Raw genomic sequence first — 21,711 nt, forward strand, 5'->3', positions numbered from 1 at the left:
TACAGGATCTCGCCTCGCCCCTATATATATATATATATATATATATATATATATATATATATATATATATATATATATATATATAGGCAAGATTCGGTGAGTCCACCTAAATATTTGAGTCCATGGGTCTTAATCACAACCCTCCAATCTGAACAGAATGGAGGATTAAGATGATGACACGTAGGCAGCCAAAAAGTAACAAACAAAACTCAAAACCACAGACCTTCATTCCCACTATTCTCCCTCTCTTTCTCTATCTAAAATATTATTGAAAAATCGAAAAGTTCGAAAAAAATCAACCTCACAAAATCTTACTAAAAATCTGGTGAAAATCTTAATTTTCTTCTCAATTTTAATTGTTTTTCAACTACATTCAGTAATCTTAGTTGATTTCAATTCTCTTCAACATTGTTGAGGTAATTTTTTTTCTTGTTAATTTATGCAATTTCAGTTAACTTTTATGTACTATTAAATTGATTATGAATGTTGATTTTGTTGCAAATTATTGTAAATATTGTGAATTAAAAGAATTTAGAAGGATTAAATCAAAAAGAGAGAAGTAATTGACGAGTGATTTGTATTACATTCATGTTCTTGCTTTGAATTTCTAGATATCTTAGTTATACATGATTTGATACTTTTTTGGTGATTATTTCAACATACTAAACTAATTAATATCGTCGATTGTAGTTGTAGTTGTTTCTTAGATGATTTTTTTAGTTTGATGACGAAAATTAGGGTTTAATATTGTTTGTTTGTGAAAACTAAGGTTTGGTATTTTGAAATTGAATATGTTTGACATTGCACTTGAGAAATTGATGTAACTGTTGGCTATGATATTGAAAATTCATAGGAATAAACAACATTTGAAAGTGTGATTTAATATTTCAATGGTGAAGATATTGTTGTTTATATAATGTGTTATTTGATATGAAGATTAGTGGTATGATATGAAGACTAATGGTACAATTTTGGTACAATTTTGGCAGATTAAGTAGATTCAAACAAACAAAAGTGTGATATTCGTTTTTACTATGTTATTGATTTTTAAAATCACAAAAATGGAAGTGTGGTATGCTTTTTTAGAATGATATTTTGTTTGGTAAAGTTTTAAGGTCTTTGATAATGGTGGTTATCGATATTGTGCAGGTCAAACGAAATAAAGTTTGAATGAGGAAGGTACAGACAATGAATTGCTCTTCACAAGATATGTAGATTAAATGTGAAGAAGCTCATAAATATAAAACCAACAACCTCATTGGATGAACCAAGTACTTGTGCATAAGCCGGTGGCAGTAACATTGGAAATGATTGTAATGCTGAGAAAGAGAGTGATAATATTGAAAACAACATAAAAAAAAAACCAGCTCCTCCCTTGTCGCAAACACAACCTATTTTTAGAGATTCTGAATATCATACCTTATAGTGAGGTAGTGTGAGAGGGAGAAAGCAAAATAAGGGTTGTCGTCGCTTGGTATATAGACTGACATGTTGAAAATTCAGTACAAAGGGTTGAACGAGAAATATGGTGGATGTACGGATATAGATCTTTTGAGTGACGATGATTTGAATGATGAAGACAAAGATGAGGGAGGTAAGAATGATGTGGACACTGGTTTAAATGAGGAAGGTAAGGATAATGATGTTACTAACTTGAACATCAATTATGCAAACCAAGATGAGGAGGACAATGAGTCGAGAGTCATTTGAATAATGCATCAAAATTTGGTTTAGTTGTAATGGGTGCAGTTGAGGTGGAAGTACATTGCTGTTAGACCAAGTTTTCCCTTTTGTCGTAGTGTGATATTGTTGGTCACAAAGTGTGATATTCTATCTTAATGAATGTGATATTGTTTATCGAAATTAGAAATAGCCTATTTGGTTTTGAGGTTGTACTTGGCCAAGTCTGATATTCCTTTCAACTAATTGCGATATTCTTTTCCAGTGTTTGTGATATTGTTTCTCAATATCAAAAAAGTGGAGAGTAATTCAAAAGTAGTTGGCACGGTGATATGTTTTTGTAAACAGTGTGATATTGTTGTTAATTACTTGTGATATTGTTTCTCAGTATCACAAAATCGATAGGTATAAACAATATTTCAAAATTGATATTGTATCAAATGACTAATAAAATATGTAAGTCAAGAACTGTAATTAAAAGTGCGTTGCTTTTAGGGAAGAATAAACAGAATTAGAAGTAAGAAATTCTTCAAGTCTGATATTTTTTTTAACACAGAGTGTGATATTCTATGTTGATGGGGGTGATATTATTAATCAAGATTAGTAAAAGTTGAAATAAATAAACAATCTTCAGGATACGGTGTTGTTCTTGGTTAAGTGTGATATTCTTTTTAACATTATGTGATATTTTTGTACACTAATTGTGATATTGTTTCACAACATCACATCTAATAATGTGTCACATTATTTCTTGCTCGGAAAAGTAAAATACACATAGCAAATTCACCAAATCTCATTGAAGACGGGCGATATCCGTCACAAGCTTGTGACGGATACCGTTTCCTCTCACAAAAAACCCATTGAGTGGTGAGTGGGAAGCACATGGGGGGTGCCCCACCTTATCCCCTCTCCCTTTTTTGTGAGAGGTCACAAGCTTGTGACAGGATTAACCCGTCACAAGCAAGACTAGCCGTAGCAAATTTGATGATATTGATAAGCAAAAATAATAATACAAAAAATAATACAAAAAGGAGACAACTTAAGATAAAATCTAAGAAGAAGTAGTTTTTCTTTATAAGAGAAATGACTAAAAAAAGACGATTTTCTAATTTGATGATGTAGTGCTAACTCCTTTGAGCATGCACACGAACACTTAAGAACCCTCTGCAACTGACGAGATCTGCAAAAAAAAAAAAAAAAAAACAAAGAAGAAAAAAGCATATGAGTAAGACGTTTGTGATACTATTATGAAATAATTTGTGATACTATTAAGAATAGTATGTGATACTATTAAGAGTAACCTCTGATACTAATTTAATTCAATTAATTAAACCCAAAGTTAATAGAGCAATGGCCTGGTCAGCGCAACAAACTCATCATTCCAAGTTTTGCAACAGAAGGCAATAGAATCAATTTGATTCAAAGCTCCAACAGTGACGAGTTGAGATAAAAATTCAAGAACATGTGATTCTCAGAATCTAGACATAATTCATGACTAAAATAACTCCGTGTACAACAGAACTCCGATGAGAAGAATACATTAACAAATGATCAAAAATAGAAAATAAGTAAAAAATAACAATAACAAGATGATGAAAAAACGAAAATGCAGAAACTAGATGATTCAAAGACAGAAATTCGAAACATATCATTAATCATAATAACAATAGAGATAATCGAATTAAAACGAAAAGAACAAAATACATTGATTACAAAATCAATCGAAATACATAAAGCGACGGTATTAAATTACATTAAATACTCAAATATAGAAAGCGAATTGATAAAAAAAATAGAAATTAACATAATATCATCAATCATAACTATTGAAGAACGAAGATTAAGAAAATCAATTGAAAATAATAAGGAAAACGATAATAACGAAGGAAATAAAAATTGTGATGAAAAACGATACCTGACATTCCAAATAATGAAGAAGATGAACCAATCAAAGAGTGTAGATTGATGAAGAAGCAAGTAGTGGAAGAACGAAGAAGAACGTTTGAGATTACGGAGATCGCCATATAAAATGAAAATTTAGGTCTGTAAAGTTAGACAGAGAAACTGAATGAATTGGACTTAAGTTTGGTTGTAAAATAAGACTTATATAGGAAAACACAAAATTACGAAAATACCCTTACTATGAGCGGTGTAATCTCGGCCAAGAGATCTCTTTAATCTAATGGTCCAGATTAGGACTCACGGACTCAAAAAGATGGGGTGGACTCATGTGATCCTAATTATATATATATATATATATATATATATATATATATACATATATATATATATATATATATATATATATATATATATATATTATTAAATGAAGCTTTTTTCGACCGTTTATAGAGTTTCCAACATTAATAAAATACTTACAGGCAAAAAATAACTAAATAATTACAAAAATATCACAATGATAAATCAACGAAAATTTGATTCCATGTAGAAGTTTAGCCGTAGTCATATACGGAGGATAAACACATGAGTTTTGTAAAAGATGGAGTATATCTTTTCCAGCTATTAGGAAGTGTATTTGATTATCAATGGGAGACAAACTCAAAATATTTGTAAGCCTATATAAGTAACCATAATTCGGTAATTTACGCCAAACCTGAGATTTTTTTTTGACTTTTCTTATCTTTTGTCTGCTATTTTTATATAATTCATCCTTTACTATAATTTATGAGGAGCTTTGCTAATCATATATTTGCATTTGGTTTCACAGGAAGCGAACAGATAACGCATGATGGCTCGAAATCGAACGCTTGGTGCATGGAATACAATATGCAAATTTCTCAGTGTATTCAATGGAAAAAGTGATAAATATTTTATATTCTCTTTATTTGAATATATAAATTGAATATGATACTGAGTTTATTAGTACGTAGATATACAATTTTTATATTGTTAGTTTTAATTTGAGACGATCCTTAATATATCTTCTGATCTTGTTTCTACTGAAATGTTTTCTAAAAAAAGCATGCATAAGTTTTTTTAGAAATTGATTTTTTTATAATCTTCCTATAACTTATACGCTATTTTATTTGGGTGTTTTTTCAGATTATGTACGAGTCATGCTTGTGTTCCTCTAACATGGTCATGGGCTCGTGACGAGGAGCGAGAAATAAGCAACTCCGTATTTGCTTAATTAACGTATTAGATACAACTTGCTATTACTAACACAATAATTACTTTAGTTTCCTTTAGAACAACTCAACTAATAACGATCATCATGGATTCATGGTAATTCTGTTTACCGCTATGGTACTAGCTATGTTTGGAGTCATGTTTGAAGATCACGTAAAAGATGTATGATCAAAATTCTAATTATTGATCTCATGCACTTGCGGAGTATAGATATTAGTTATTTTACTATTTGTAAAAGTAACGAGAGATACTCCAAGAATCACATACTATTTTCAGTAATTCAAGTGTTTTTATATACTTCTTATCATGATCATTTGTATGAGAGGACCAATTATTAAATGATAAGTCGGTTATTTTACTGTTTGCGAAAGTAACGAGAGATACTCCAAGAATCATAGACTGTTTCAGTAATTTAAGTGTTTTTATGTACTTCCTCCGTCCTGATCATTTGTAGGAGAGTGCCAATTATTGGATGATAAGTCGGACAAATTGAGGGTGGAGGATCATTACCCTCTAAAAGCATTATTAAAATAGAAAGAAATAATTGACTAAAACACCCAAAATAGGAATTAAAATAATTGACTGAGACACCCAAAATAGGAAAGAAAACAATTGACTGAGACACTCAAAATAGAAAAGTTAAACAAATAACTGGAAGGTGGACGGAGGGAGTATCATTTAGTAACCAATTAGCCATTAAAGAGAATTTTTGTGAAATAATGACTACGTTAGTGGTCAAGTAAAGTTGATTAATACGGAGTATCAAACATGATTGTTGTCAGATTATAGAAAAATCAACTTTTGTGAAATTACAATATGAATGAGCTTTTTTGTTTTTGGGGGGGGGGGGGAGGTTGTCAAGAGCCTATGACATATTTTAGTTAATACTCCGTACTTAATATAAAACTAAAATATAAATTTGAACTTTAGGTTAAGAAAATAATGAGTTGCAATTTAGTATATGTTGCATGTTATGGTTTAAATTCGTATGAAATTATAATATGAATTTGAACTTTAGTTTAGTAAAACAATCAGTTGCAATTTAATATATGTTGCATGTTATGGTTTAAATTCGTATGAAATTATGATATGAATTTGAACTTTAGTTTAGTAAAACAATCAGTTGCAATTTAATATATTCCAATACTCTACGAATTTTCCTAGGTTTATAGGTACCGCGATTATTATAGATTCAAAAATCATATGATATTACAAATAGGCCCGTGCATCGCACGGGCATTAAATCTAGTATATTAATAAATGAAGCTTTTTTCGAGCGATTATAGAGAGTCCTTACATATTAAAAATATTTTTTGATAAAATTTTATCGGAATACCATCAATCTACATAGTATAAAAGCCAAGTTCTTTCTTGACTTTTGATTGGCTGGTAAGTTTTTACATGTAGGCCCCGCCATGTCTCCTATACTATTTAATTACCTTCTCTCCTCATGCAAATTCCTTTTATTTCTATCTTTTATTCCTATTTTAATTGTTTATGTTAAAACATAAGTTAAAATATCACAATTTACATAAATGTTTTAATTAACAATTTTACATACTTCAACGGGTTTAACATGTCAAATACCTTTAATATAATTCCAATAAAATACGGTTGTATATTATCTGATATTTAAATCTAATATTTATCAAATATTCGAATCTCCAAATATGGACTATTTATATTATCACGGTATTGAACACTTAATCACGCTCAATTATATATATTCATGTATCTAATAATAGCGTCTGCTATTACGACCCGTGCATTTTTTGCACGGGAATAAAACTAGTATTTATCTAAAGTTGGAATCCTAAGTCAAATTAATAACAATTTGTTTTTTTTTTGTGCGAATCAATAACAATTTGTGTTAGTAATATAAACAACTATCCACCTCCTTAATATTCCAATTTTCACTTTGTTTTTTTATTTGTAATTGTTACCTGCGCTTCTAATGATGAAATTTAGTTTCTTATTATATAGAATTTAGCTCTTTCACATACTTTTTACGTATTTCTTATTTGACAGTAATATATTTTCTATGTTAGATATTAACACTTCGTATATTTATTTGCTATGGCAGTGGTTCGAAGAAGAAAAACCGTGGATATACGACTTCGACACGAGGCAAGTGACTTCGATATTTGTAAATCCTACTTTTACTAACATCCATCTATTTATTTGCAGGGAGCTTTGCTTGAGATGATTGACTTTGTGTCCATACTATTTTGTTAGCTGCATGGTTATGTATAGATACCAAGTAAATTAGGATACTCCGTATTAATTGGTTGCTTTCTTGAAGGGTTAAGGTTAGTGTGCATGTTGAGAATAGCCATTGTGATATGAATCCTTATATATAACTTAATACGGGGTATAATATAAAGATTGTTAAACATCACTTGCCATGACACAATGTATACTCTTGATTTTATTTTACTTTTTATATTTGGATTTTATTGTTTAAATTCGAGAACAATATGAATTATATGATCGTCTCTTATTTAGGCTTAGTTTTAAGTATCTCTCTATTCGAAAATCCATTAATCAAGAATCCATGCATGCTTCTACCTTAGATCTCACAAACTAATGTTATTCGTAGCATTTCGATAAATTCACAAAGTAATAATTTTACGTTGTTTTTATTGCAATTATTATTTTATTATTTTTTACTCATGTAGAATAACTATTCAAGATATATTTGCCAAAGATTAGGAATATATATGAATATAAAGTTTACAAAGTTTATCTAAGGAGAAAGAAAGGAACCTTAAGCTAAGCCTTCCAAAGACCGCAAATTTTGGTCGGGTGTCTAAGACCCCGTTCTTCTTTTCTACCGTCAGCTTGAATAAAGACACTTCAACGATTCTCTCATAAATAGTAGGGCTTGGCATTCTAACTACATTACACGTAATTGTAAATTAGAGTATCAGTGATAGATAGTAGGGAAATTCTGGAGTAATAGTTATATCCTACCCCTCCTTATTTTTGTAATTAGAGAGTCAACCTTTAGCGACCTATTTTGATTATTAACGTATTAATATAATTAGTGGAAAGATAATATAAAATAAAATGAGATTATTAACGTATTAATATAATTAGTTAAAAGATAATATAAAATAAGATTTGAAGTTTAATTGGAGTAGAATACCTCAAATCTTCATCGCGACTAATATTTGAGCTCTCCTCTCTATATATGTGTGATTATATTACATCTTGCATATTACTATTCCCTAATCGAAATGTTCCTCTTCTTTTACTCTCTATGTGCCGGTCATTTGTTGTTCAATTCCATTTTGAGATGTCTCGGTCAATTATTGTTGTCCTTTCTATTTTAAGGGTGAACTTGATGAGTAATTTGATCATTCACACACAATTTGGTTCGGGACGAAGATAGTATATTTTTACTTTGTTCGTTTTTTCAAGTGAGACATGATTATATTTCACTAATCACAATACCCGTTAATTTAATATATAATGAAGGTTAACAATAAATTGTGCTACGAAGATCATATACATACCTTACGTTGTTAGTCAGACTATTATCATAAAATGATTAAGGGTAAAGATAAACGTGTATTGTATCAATCAAAGATATTTCACTATTTTATGACAGTTTGAACTATTGTTCAAAAAACACAAACGGTTGAGACTATTTATTCTTGACATACATCAAATCATACTATTTAATCTTGACAATGGGGCTCTTTAATCTCTCCTATAAGCTATTTGTAGGATACTAGGATCTGCAAAAGAACAACATAGGATCTGTTGAAGAATAAGGACTTTATCATGGAGGAGGGCCGGTGAGATAGAGCATGGTATTGGAATTCAAATATTGATGGGTTGAGGGGAGCATTAGAGAGTTTCCTAGGATTATGGATGAGTAAGTCATTATTCCAATTGATAAATTAATGTAACTATGATAAAATCAAAGGCCAAACAGGGATTATTGCATGTATCATTTATTCTTTTGTAAGACCGTTTTCATAAAATTATTTACAAATTTCTTCCCAAGAATTTGTATATACCTACCATATAAAACTAGAACACGAGACAGATCTAATGTATTTAGAGTTTTTAGACGAAGAAAAGATATCTTAATGCACATTAATTACGTTAATTAAGTAAAATATGAACTTAAAAAAGTCATATTACAATAATGACGTTATTATAAAACGTTTGATAAACAATTTAATTTCTCATCACGTTTTATCAGGTAATTCCGATAAACCGTCACTTTCATTAATGTTCCGGGTGTAATTCCGGAGAAGGATTATGACCACGTAAGCTTGTTGAATGATGTCGTTGCTTGACTCTTCCTTTCGCTCTTTCCTGTTTAAGATGAACAAACTGAGGGCTCGGCTTGGTACCGAGCGTACTCACTCCGACGCTCAAGTCAGTAAACTTAAAGAGATTAAGTTGTGTGTTAACTTGGCAAAGTATATTGTAGAGAGATAAGGGAGTTTATACCAGATTAATAGGGAGTTTTTGGATGAATTGTGGATCGTTTTCTCAATGAGGATTGAGGAGTATTTATAGACTTTCACCTTTTGTCACGTAGTGGCCAAGTGGCCAAGTGGCAGAGCAGGTGGAAAGACTGTTCTACCCTCGGCCGAGGGACCCATGGCAGGCCGGCTGGCCTGGTTGACTCCATGCCGAGGGGACTGGATGTGAGTACGCGGATATGCCTCCCGGCTGGCTAGTTGCCTAGCCGAGACCCAGTGACAGCCGACAGCTGCGTCGGTTAGGGTTGTCTAATACGTTGACTTGCTGTCTTTTGGCTTTGACCTTGCTCAATATGTTGACTCGGTCAGCGGGTGCAGAATATGCCCCATCAATTTGCCCCCAGCGTAGTCTATGCCGTGGTATGGACCTTCGATGAGTGTTGAGCGTATTCTGCGCATGTTGAACTTCTTCCCCGGCTTCTTCTTCCTTGGCTTGGTTCTGTTCAGGCCGTACCGTATCCCCCCTCCACATGGATGTGTAATGGACATCCGATGTGGAAAAGAAAATGGCGCTGGCCGAGACCAAGGTTGAGAGTGCCGTTTGTACTTTTGATTGCCCCCGGCCGGTGCTGTCTTTACTTTGTTGATCAGCTGGCTGTTAGCAAGTAGATACCAAGGAGCGTGTCGAAGAAGATTGGTAACTGTATGTCGATTGACATTCCGTGGCTGCATGCTTGACACGTGGCTTGGCATTGATTGGTGGACGTTTCATGGGCTTTGCCCTGATTGGTCCGCTTCATGGGCTTTGCTCTATAAATAGAGCAGTGTGCCCCGTTTTTTGGCCATCAAACTTCATTTTCTCAAAAAAACAATTTCCTCTCTCTTAGCTTTTTCGAAGAAATTTCTCTCTAGTCTTCAAAGCGTTACTCGGCGTAGCACTTTTTACAAGGTAAACAAACAAATTTTTCCCCAACTTTTTACTTGTTGATTAATTGTTGTCACCATGTCTTCTGCTGATGCTCAACCCAGTACCTCTGCGCCGGGGGGGGGGGCGAACCGTCGCATCCTGATGAACAGGAGCCACTGGTTGTCACCCCGATAGGGTTTGGGGGTCCTAAGTCGCCTTCTCCTGAAATTGATTCTCAATTTTTGGAGGGTTTTGATGATGACGATGATGAGGCAATCCCTTCTGTCGTAAAGAGGCCGCATTTCTCGTGGCACGGCGATGCCTATTCGATCAATCCTGATCTTGCTTGGACGAACAAGTTCGCTAGTTGTTCCGGCTGTGACCTTTTTGAAGATCATTACTCCTTCGGCAGGGGGTATAGAATAATTGTTCCTGAGGATGATCAGGCCGTCTGTTGCCCTCCCGAGGGTTGTATCGGCGTGTACATCAGACACCTGGAGTATGGGCTCCGGTTTCCTCTTAATGAACACGTCGCGGCTATAATCAAAGCCATGAACGTCGTCGTGGCACAACTGCATCCGTTGGCCATCAGGACGATTATTGGCTTCGTCTGGCTTTGTCTTTTTAAGGGGGAGACCCCGACGGTGAACCTGTTCCGCCGGCTCCACCATCTTCGGCAGACTACCCTAGGCGGCACGGGGTGGTACAGCATACAGATCGAGGCGGGTTATGTTACCGTTTCGAAGCTGACATCTTGCAAGGACTGGAAGGGGCGGTGGGTATACGTCGAGGTTCCGGAGGACTATCCGCTGCCCCGGTCCTTTCAGAGCAGCGTCAATTTGTGGTGTGAGAATCAGGGGAAGCATGACAGATATGTCTCCCGGGATAAGCTTAAGATGGACGCCAGCAAGGTCTATCTTCAGGAGGACGAAGAGCGGGCAATGAGCCTGTTTGAGGCTGAGAAGGATGGCACGCCGAAGGGATGGATGCCCCCGACGCAGATTGTTCTTCAGGATGAGCTGCTCTGCCACGTCGGCCTCATACCGGCCCTCAGCCAGGGTGAGTGGGGTCGGTATGAGGCCTATCTTTGCTTTTTATGCTTCTGTATTTGAGCCTTGGTTTATTTCTTTTTCTTAACTCCTGCTTTGTTTCTTTTGCAGACCGATTTGGCCGGGAACTGCCTGTCTCTGTTCTTAAGAGGTTGGGACTTGGCGAGGACGGGAGAGTTGTTGAGCTGCATCCTAAGGCCGCGCCACGTGATCGCAGACCGGCCCCTCACGAACTTATGGAGCAGCAGTTGAAGGCATTGGATGTGGCGGCGGCTCAAGCGCAGATTACTGGTAACGTGTCGCGCCGGAGACCAAAGACAACGTCTACGGCGGCAACGGCGTCAACTCTAGCTCAATCTGCAATCCCCGTAGTCCAAAAGGAGCAGGTGGTTGTCGATGTTGAAGAGGAGGTCACCGTTGTAGAGGGTCCTCCTCCTTCCAATAAGAGAAAAGAGGCAACGCCTGCCGCTGCTGCTGTTACCGAGTCCGGGAAAGGAAAGGGACCAGCCGGCCCTCTGCCCAAGAAGGCCAGGACTGGTACGGATCTTACCCATGGCTCGGATTTAGCAGGTTCATTGGGCGTTCCTGATGACAGGCTCTCTGACATGTTAATGAATGTTGACATGGATGCTTTGTCTGGATTTTTTGTAGATCAGCCGTCGCCGGCTGTCGTTCGCACTGAACGGCAATTGGAGAAGCAGCCTGTGCAGACGGGCGATATAAATGTCACCGTTGACTCCTCATCCCAGAAGGTTTCCCTCGCCCAGCTTGTGACGGAAGGCACAAGGTTGTCCAAGAGGCTGGTGAAGTGGACTGAACTGGCCGGCCCTCATATTATGGAGCAAGAAAAAGTCATGGCTCGAGCTGCCCTGCGCTTGAACGGCTTAGGCTCGAGCTTGCCGCTACTAAGAAGGAGGCCGAGAGGTCGAAGGAGGACTCCCAGGCAGCCATGAAGGACCTCCTCGTTGAGCGAAAGCTTAGGGAGGACGCTGAAAAGGCGGTCCTAGCCGAGAGAGCCAAGGTTGAGGCTGCGGAGGAGGTATTTGCTAATTTCTTTGGAGGAGAAAGACAAATTTGAGGGCGGCTATAAGGCCGTGGTTGAGCAGAAGGAGAGATGGAAGACTCTGCATTCGGCTGAGGCGAAGGAGCATAGGAACACCAAGGCTATCCTTGCTCAGAGGGAGAAGGACATTGAGACGCTGAAGACCGTCATCATCCCTGACATGTGTGCCAGTACCGGGACCAAGCTGAAGATGCTACCAGGGATGCAATTAAAGAGCTCGTTCCTGAAAGCTCCTTCCCGTGGCAAGATTTTGACCGGCTTCTTGATGAGAAGGCGGCTGCTGCGGAGGCAAAGGCTGCGGAGAAGGCAAAGGCGGCGAAGGCCGCTGAGGAGGCTGCGGAGAAGGCGGCCCGGGATGCTAAGGTGAAGGAGGCCAAGAGAGGAGGCGGAGGGGCCAAGGCAGGTGGAGCTGCCAAGCCTTCCTCTGGGCCGCCCACCGTTGGTGATACTGCTACTGCTGCCGGTGGCGAGCAGCAACAAGCATAGGGAGACGGGCGGTCGTCGCCAGATTCACCCGGTCCTTCTGACAGCTTCAACTGTTCGGGGGCCAACTATTGAGCCTTTCCTCCCTGCCATCCTTTTGGCGCTTTCAAGTCTTATGTTTGTAACCTTTTGTTGTACTTCTTGTTTTTGTTAAACTTTGGTAGGTTGTGTTTAGACTATCCTTATGGGGACGGCCGTCGACTTTGTTTTGCCTCACCTGTAAACATTTTTCAATAAAGTTTGTTTATTTTGCCTCCATTAAGTTGTCCTCTTACGTTTCAACATATTGAGCGCTTTTTCGTTTTTACTTTCGGCTTGGCTGAGGCAGTTAGAAGGCGCATCTCAATTGTACTTAAACGTTTTTAAACATGTTGGCATATCGGTCGCTTCCTCCTCCACTCCCGGTCTTAGCCGAGGCGGTCAGATTTGCGCTTCCCAACTGCCGTTGTGAACATGTTAGCGTATCGGTCGTTGTGTCCCCGTTACTCCCGGCTTTGGCCGAGGCAATCGAGGTTACGGCTCGATAGCGTTCGTATCTCTAGACATATTGATCGCTTCCTCTGCCACTCCCGGATTGGCCGAGGCGGCCAGATTTGCGTTTCTCAACTGTACTTATACGTTCCTAAGCATGTTGGTCGCTTTTGCGAGTATCAACCGCATTTGTAGTGACTGCCCGGTTGGCGTCTACTAAGCATGTTGGTCGCTTTCGCGAGTATCAACTGCCATTGTAGTGACTGCCCGGCTTTGGCCGCGGCGTCTACTCGTGACTGCCCGGCTTTGGCCGCGGCGTCTACCTTGTTACGACTACGGAGGGGACGAGCATTTTGATGGAAAACCTGGATTATTCTTCATAAGATATAATCACGCGTTGGGGTGCCCACAACGGTCTCGGACACCTCCGCCACTATACAAAATACTTCCTAAGGTTGTCTGTGTTCCAATGGCTCATTAGAGGAACACCCTCCATGTCTGTCAGCCGGTATGTCCCCGGCCTCATTTCTTCAACCACCTTGTAGGGTCCTTCCCAGTTGGCCGTCATTTTACCATGGATGTTTCCTTTGTTGGATGCGGCCGACTTTCTTAGGACTAGATCTCCTACTATTAAGTCCCTTTTGTGGACCCTACGGTTGTATGCTCTTCTCATTCGGTTTTGATAAATTGCCAAGTTGAGCCGTGCCGTGTCTCGACTTTCTTCGACCAGATCTAGGGAGGCTCTCAGGCCTTCCTCATTTTCGATTGGGTCAAAAGTTTGCGTTCTGAATGTCGGCATCGCTGCTTCAATTGGCAGGACGGCCTCAAACCCATAGACTAGGTGGAATGGACTGTACCCCGTTGCTTCTTTTTCCGTGGTTCGAAGGGACCACAGGATGCCGGGTAGCTCATCAACCCATCTTCCCTTTAGATCTTCAACCTTCTTTTTTAGCCCGTTCAATATTGTTTTATTGGCTGCCTCCGCCTGCCCGTTGCTCTGAGGGTGGCAGACGGAGGAGTATGCAAATTTGATACCGAGCTCCTCCAACCAATTCATCACCATGTCGCTCCAAAACTCTCGGCCGTGGTCAAATACCATGACTTGGGGCAACCCAAATCGAGTTATGACGTTCTCCCAAATCACCTTTCTTACGGCCGCCGTGGTCTTGGCAGGTACCGCGACAGCCTCGACCCATTTGGTGAAGTAGTCAACGACGACAATTAGGTACTTCCTTCCTCCGGAGGCCGTTGGAAATGGCCCTAATAAATCCATCCCCCATTGTGCAAATGGTAGGGGGCTAAGTACTGGTTGCAAGTCTCGGGAAGGTGCATGTATCACCGGAGCATGCATCTGACAATTCTTGCACTTCTTGGTCTTTGTTCTGGAATCTTTCAGCATGGTCGGCCAGAAGTAGCCGGCTCGGAGAGCTTTGTGGGCTAACGTTCTCGCCCCCATGTGATGTCCACAGATGCCTTCGTGAATCTCTGTCAGTATTAGCTCCGCGTCGGCTGGGCCGACACATTTCAAAAGTGGCCTTATCACGGACCTTCTGTATAGTTCTCCTTCGAACACCAAGTACCTTGCGGCGATCCTTCTTATCTTCTGAGAGAGACTGCGGTCCTCCGGTAACTCTTTTGTTAGTTTGTATTTCATTATCGGAGTCATCCACGTCGTCTCGGCTTCGATGTCGCCCACCATGCCGACGGTCTCAGTGATGCTTTTAGCATTCCTGATATCCACCAGCACGGTTCAACTGACATTCTTGATGCTTGAATTGGCAAGTTTTGAGAGAGCGTCGGCTCGGTTGTTCTCGGACACTGGGATGCTTTGTATTTGGAAAGATTTCAATTTTTCGGTGTCGGCTTTTACCCTTTCCGGGTATCTCACCATCCCGTCGTCTCGAGCCTCATACTCTCCTCTGATTTGATTAGTGACTAAGAGTGAATCTGTTTTCACCACAACATGCTCCGCCCGCGACTCTAGATAACTCGACTCGATTATCACCGCCTCATATTCGGATTCGTTATTTGAGGCCGAGAAGGTAAACTTCAAGGCGTACTCAAACTCGTCCCCGTTAGGGCTGATGATAAGGATGCCGGCTCCTGAGCTGTTTGCCGTGGAGGACCCGTCGGTGTATACTTCCTACACACCGGGATGTGATTCTTCTTGATAAGTGCACTCGGCCAGGAAGTCTGCAAGCGCCTGCCCCTTTATCGAAGGCCTCGGCTTGTACTGAATGCCGAAGCCGGATAGCTCCACTGCCCATTTGATAAGTCGGCCGGATTTTTCGAATTTTTCTAAGGCTTTCTCCAATGGCTGGTCGGTTAAGACCGTCACGGGATGTGCGTCGAAGTAGGGTTTTAACTTCCTTGCGGCAACGACGACGGCGAAGGCCACTTTTTCAATCAGTGGGTAATTTCTTTCGGCGGGCGAGTGTATGGCTCGATAAAGTAGATTGGTGTTGTTGCCGCTTATTTTCTTCCCGACAATTTAAGATCGACCGTGGCCGAGGTAACTGCTAAGTATAGATATAGCGTCTCCCCCAGCGTTGGTCTGGACAGGGTCGGGAGAGTTAGTAGGTGGGCTTTCAGTTGCTTGAAAGCCGCACTCTGTTCCTCCCCCCAGCAAAAGTTTTTATTCCCCTTCAACACTTTAAAGAATGGGATGCTCTTGTCGGCCGACCGAGAGATGAAGCGGGCGAAAGCCGCCATCCTCCCGGTCAGCATCATAACCTCTTTTCGATTCCTCGGCTCCGGCAGGTCTAGTATTGCTTGGACTTTCTCTGGATTGGCATCAATTCCCCTGGCGCTGACAAGCACTCCGAGGAACTTGCCGGCCCGGACACCGAAGTTGCATTTCTTTGGGTTAAGCTTCATTCTATATTTCCTTAGTGAACAAAATGTCTCGCTCAAGTCGGCCAAGTGCTCACTGTCAGACTTGCTTTTTACAATAGCATCGTCGACGTAAGCCTCGATGTTTCGCCCTTTTTGATCTTGAAACACTTTGTCCACCAGCCTGGTGTAAGTTGCGCCAGCGTTTTTCAAACCGAACGGCATCATTTTATACATGTATGTGCCGTGTATGGTGATGAATGCGCACTTAGGCATGTCTTCCTCGGCCATGAATACCGATGGTACCCTCGAGAAGGCATCTAGCAGGCTCAAGATAGTGTAGCTCCTGCCGTTGCGTCAATTAAACTATCTATTCGAGGCAAGGGATAGCAATCTTTAGGGCATGCTTTATTAAGATTTGTAAAATCAACACACATCCTCCACGCCCCTGATGACTTCTTTACCATTACAACATTTGCTAGCCACTCAGGGTAAGTACAAGGCATGATAAAGCCCGCCTCTAATAGTTTATCTACTTCGGCTTTGATGGCCTCATCTTTTCTCGGGTGAGGAGTTCCTCATCTTCGCTTGGGCGGCGGTGGAGAGTACGTTCACTTGTGAACGATCACCTCCCGGCTCACGCCTGGCATCTCGAGCTTCTTGAGTATGCGAAGACATCTTTGTTCTTCCTCGGCGAGTCTAGGAGATCGGCTCGAATTTTGGCTCCAGCCGACACCGAAGCGATTACGGTGCGCCCGGGTCAATTTCCACTTCCTCGGTCTCGGCTCCTTCGACCATGCCGACGTTGGTGTGCATCGGATCACCCTCCTGCTGTAAGGATGGGCTCTTCCCCTTCTCTGATTTTTTCGCCACTTTGAGGGATTGCATGTTGCACCCTCTGGCAGATACTTGGACATTGACAATTTTATCTCTCTCGTCCTTTGAGACGAGCTTTTGTGCTTCCCCTCGGTCCGAGACATACATCAATGTCAGGGCCCGGATGGACATCACTGCATCGGCCTCGCTCAAAGTGACCCGGCCTATTAGGACATTGTAGGCGGACGAACCATCAATAACCACGAACTCAGACCAAACATTTTTGGCCGCATCTGCTTGGCCGAACATCACCGTGATCCCCGATTGACCCTAGGGGTACCAGGCCGGCCCCAGAGAAGCTGTACAACGGGTTGGTACAGGGGCTCAGGTCTTCAATCTTCAGACCGAGATTGAGAAAGCACTCCCTGAACATGATGTTTGTGTAGGCGCCTGTGTCAATCAGGCACCTCTTCACCAAGTGGTTGGCTATGTCTAGGTGGACTACGAGCGGATCGCTGTGCGGGGTGATGACTCCTTCGTAGTCCTTCTTTTCGATGGTTATATCGGGGACGGTGGAAGCGGGGATCGCTGTTTTGGGCACAAAGTTGATGGCTTGGTATAGCTCATTTAGGTGCCGTTTGTGCCCATTAGCTGACCCACCGTTCTCGTTTCCCCCGGTGACAACCTGGATCACTCCCATCCATTTGGAATACCGATTTTACATTCGCCCAGTCGGAGCTTGTTTCTGGGCCGCCAGCTACATATTTGGTGAGGGCCCCCTTTCGGATCAGCTACTCGATGGCGTTTCTCAGATGCCGACAGTTGTCGGTCTTATGGCCGGTTTGGCCGTGGTAGTCACAAAACTGGTTAGTGTCGCCGTCCCCCCTGTCCTTGGGGGGCCTGGCCCACTTCTGCCCTTCATTCTTACTTAGGGCAAAGACCTCGGCCGGTGATTTGACCAGGGGAGTGAGACCGTTGTACCGCTTCTGGGTGTATGGTCCCGAACTCCCCCCGGCGCCCGTCGAGTTCTGTTTCCTATTAAATCTTTCAGGCCGTGACCTATTCATGTCATGGCGTCCTTCATCTACGTTGTCCCGGCGGCTCCTCCTCTCTGGGTGCCCAGCTTCGCTGTGGCCTACCCAGGTCTTGTGGTAGTCCTCCACCTTTACGGCTCAGTCGGCCATCTTTAAGTGAGTCTAGGTTGAGGTCCTCGCACTTGATGAGCTCATTTTGGAACTCGCCTTTCGGCGGAGCCTTTCATCGGTCGAAGGCCGCGGTTCGGTGTTCAGCTCACGAATCTGTTGAACCTTAGCATCGAACCTCTTCACATAGCTTCGGAGGGACTTGTCCTCCCCCTATCGGATAGTTAGGAGATCCGAGGTTTCCACGGCCCTCCTCTTGTTGCAGGCGTACTGGGCTATGAAGTTGTCTCTCAGGTCGGCATAGCAGTATACCGAGCCATTGGGTAGCCCCTTGTACCAACTCTGAGCCATGTCGTGGAGGGTCGTTGGGAAGACTCGGCACCACACCTCATCAGGTTGCTCCCACACCGACATGTACGACTCGAAAGCCTCGGCATGGTCGGTGGGGTCGCTATCCCCTTTGTATGATAGGGGCGGCAGCTTCAGTTTGGTCGGCACCGGGACTTCGAGGACATAGGCACTGAGGGGCTGTCTGACCACGTGCCGAATGACACGCGGCGATCGGCTCCTCGCAATCCTAGTCCGGCTTCTCTCCATGTGGCGGGAAGGGCTTCTTGTTATCCGACTTTGGTGAGTCGGACTTCTTTCATTCCTCCGGGGGTGGCCTCGTTGTTGCCGGGCGATTTGTCCTCCGCGAGTGGGGATGGACTTTGGTCTGCCACTGGCACCACGGGCTCCGCCGGCGTCCTTGCATGCCCAGCTCCTTGTATTATTCCGGTCAAGTTGTTCGGAGTCACTTTGTGGGCCCTGGTCACCTGTGGAGGCACTGCCGCCCCTGTCGCCGTGACAGGGGTAACCGGCGTACCACCCATCAGGTCCAGGAATGATTCAATTTGGCCGCATCGACCACATGTCCCATGAAAGTGACTTGGCCGGTCGGCAGCGGTGTTTCTGGCTCTCTTGGCATCCCGTACTTCACCGGCTCAATGACTCGGCCGGTGGGGGACTGCCCGATCTCAGAATTAGGGAACGCGTCATCCTGGTAGAATGCGGTTTCGTCACTCACAATTACTTCTTGTTGTTTTGACATCTTCTTAGCTCTTTGAATGATTTTTGGTTTTTTTTTTTTGTGTAAGGTAGGTGACCAGCTTTTAGTATGGCTCCCCAGAGACGGCGCCAATTGTTGCGGGTGTAATTTCGGAGTAGGATTATGACCACGTAAGCTTGTTGAATGATGTCGTTGCTTGACTCTTCCTTTCGATCTTTCCTGTTTAAGATGAACAAACTGAGGGCTCGGCTTGGTACCGAGCGTACTCACTCCGACGCTCAAGTCAGTAAACTTAAAGAGATTAAGTTGTGTGTTAACTTGGCAAAGTATATTGTAGAGAGATAAGGGAGTTTATACCAGATTAATAGTGAGTTTTTGGATGAATTGTGGATCGTTTTCTCAATGAGGATTGAGGAGTATTTATAGACTTTCACCTTTTGTCACGTAGTGGCCAAGTGGCGAGAGCGGTGGAAAGATCTGTTCTACCCTCGGCCGAGGGACCCATGGCGGCCGGGCCTGGTTGACTCCATACCGAGGGGATTTGGATGTGAGTACGCGGATATGCCTCCCGGCTGGCTAGTTGCCTAGCCGAGACCCAAGTGATGAGCCGACAGTTTGCGTCGGTTAGTCATCTAATACGTTGACTTGCTGTCTTTTGGCTTTGACCTTGCTCAATATGTTGACTCGGTCAGCGGGTGCAGAATATGCCCCATCAATTAATATAGAACAATATCAAACTAATATAGAAAACTTTTCAGAATTTATAATCCATAATGAAATATATAAAAAAATTATATTTAATTTGTTGTTGTAAAGATCTTCACTTAAGATTTGTATTGTTCGAGTAGAAGTGTTTACCAAACAATTCTTAACAAATTAAGATCAATTATCTACACAGAATTCGAATGAATTAAGCTACATACATTTTGTTGTTATAGTAACAACTAACAAGTAACAAGTTATTCTCAAAGTTAGATCTAATAAATACGGAGTAACATTTTTAATATAATTAAAAATATCACATAAAACTCGACCAATAGGCCCGTGTATCGCACGGGCATTAAATCTAGTATATATATATATATATATATATATATATATATATATATATATATATATATATATATATATATATATATATATGGGCGGGGTCAGGTGCGAACTAAAGTACGGTGCAAACCGTACGAACTAACCAATTAGAGTCAATTTAAGCGAGCTTCTTATTTTTCTACACAACTGAAACAATTCTGACACCCTCCCACCACAAACACAACGTCCATCACATCTCGCACTTCCACGTCGGCGCCACTTTCACCGTCATTTTGCTACTTTCTTGGCCGCCGCTTCTACCAATCTTCCCAAGAACGGATTTCAATCTATTATAGAAAAAAAGGTTAGCTTCAATTCTTATTTTAATCATTGAAAATTTGTTTAGTATTTTGAATCTATTTGATTGTAAAGATTTAAAAAGTAGTTTTATGAGAAACATAAGATTATAATCAAAAAAATGTGATCTTTAGGTATGAATTCTAATTAAAAATTAGGGTTTATAAAAATTGGTCATTAGAAATTTCGTTTACTTTAACCCCTTTGATTGTTGTGAAGAAAAAAGAGGATAATGGAAGGGAAGGTTGGCGATGCTTTTTGTCATGTTTGATATTCATACAAGTGAAGAAGATTTCTTTTTTATGTGTTGATGAATATTAATAGGAAATGCAAGGACAAGAGTGCAAGTGATTCTGCCTTTGGCGAGGAAATTGATTTAAAAAGTAAATTGTTTTTTGTTCAGTTTGTGTTGACAATTTTATTCTATGTAGAAAAGGAGGCTTATGATCAATTTTATGCAGTACTTTAGGCGATCATTATTCCCTTAGTTTTTGTAGTCTCTCTCCCTAAAGACGACACTATCCGTTTAAGCTTAAGACGGGTCAATTACTAACCACTTGTGTATATAAGATTGCATTCTTATATACACAAGTGGTATGATACTAAGATTAAGATGGATAGTGCCGTCTTAAATGAGAATTTGTGTTCCTTGAAAAGAAAAACGTTAGGAAGTACTTAATTGTAGAGGCGTCGTCGTTGGGGTTGCGAGAGGTTTCTTGCTGGAATTGGATGTCCGTCGACGGCGAACGAAGATTGAGGGTAGGGATAAAAGAGAAAGAGAATGTGGAAGAGTAGTGTGAACTTGAGACACAGTGTGTCAGGTAGGTGAGGATTAGAAAAGTGGTCAGTATATGATTTGTTATTGAAAATGCAAGGAGTAAGTAGTTCATTGTTGTTTTTGTTGGGAGGTAATTATATTGATTGTCATCATTTTGTGAGTTAATTGCTGTAGACATTTTAAGGTATCATAATTTCATCAATTTGAGCTTGTTTGACAAATTTATCGATACATTTTCTCTTACAACTTCCTCAACGCTGTCGAAGATGAATAGAGTAGTTAGATTTCAGAACATTGATAGGATGCATTAATATTGAATGTTTCACTTTGTAAGGAATGTTTCGTTTTACATACAACTTCTTTATCTTCGTCGAAGATGAATAGACGAACAGAGTAGTTAGATTTTTGGATTGTTGTTTTTGTTATGATGCATTGATATTAAATGCTCCAATTTTTTGAGG

The 21,711-nt window shown here is 40.9% G+C and overlaps 1 long non-coding RNA gene across 1 annotated transcript; it reads left to right on the forward strand.

Moving 5' to 3' along the window:
* The first annotated feature begins 20,277 nt into the window (after positions 1-20,277).
* LOC141591151 (uncharacterized) lies at positions 20,278-21,468 on the forward strand. The gene is made up of 2 exons (XR_012520691.1): positions 20,278-20,479; positions 20,797-21,468. It is a non-coding gene; the product is annotated as an uncharacterized LOC141591151 (long non-coding RNA).
* Positions 21,469-21,711: the final 243 nt, after the last annotated feature.

The sequence above is a fragment of the Silene latifolia genome, chromosome 7 (assembly GCF_048544455.1).
Source record: "Silene latifolia isolate original U9 population chromosome 7, ASM4854445v1, whole genome shotgun sequence".
NCBI classification, from domain to species: domain Eukaryota; kingdom Viridiplantae; phylum Streptophyta; class Magnoliopsida; order Caryophyllales; family Caryophyllaceae; genus Silene; species Silene latifolia.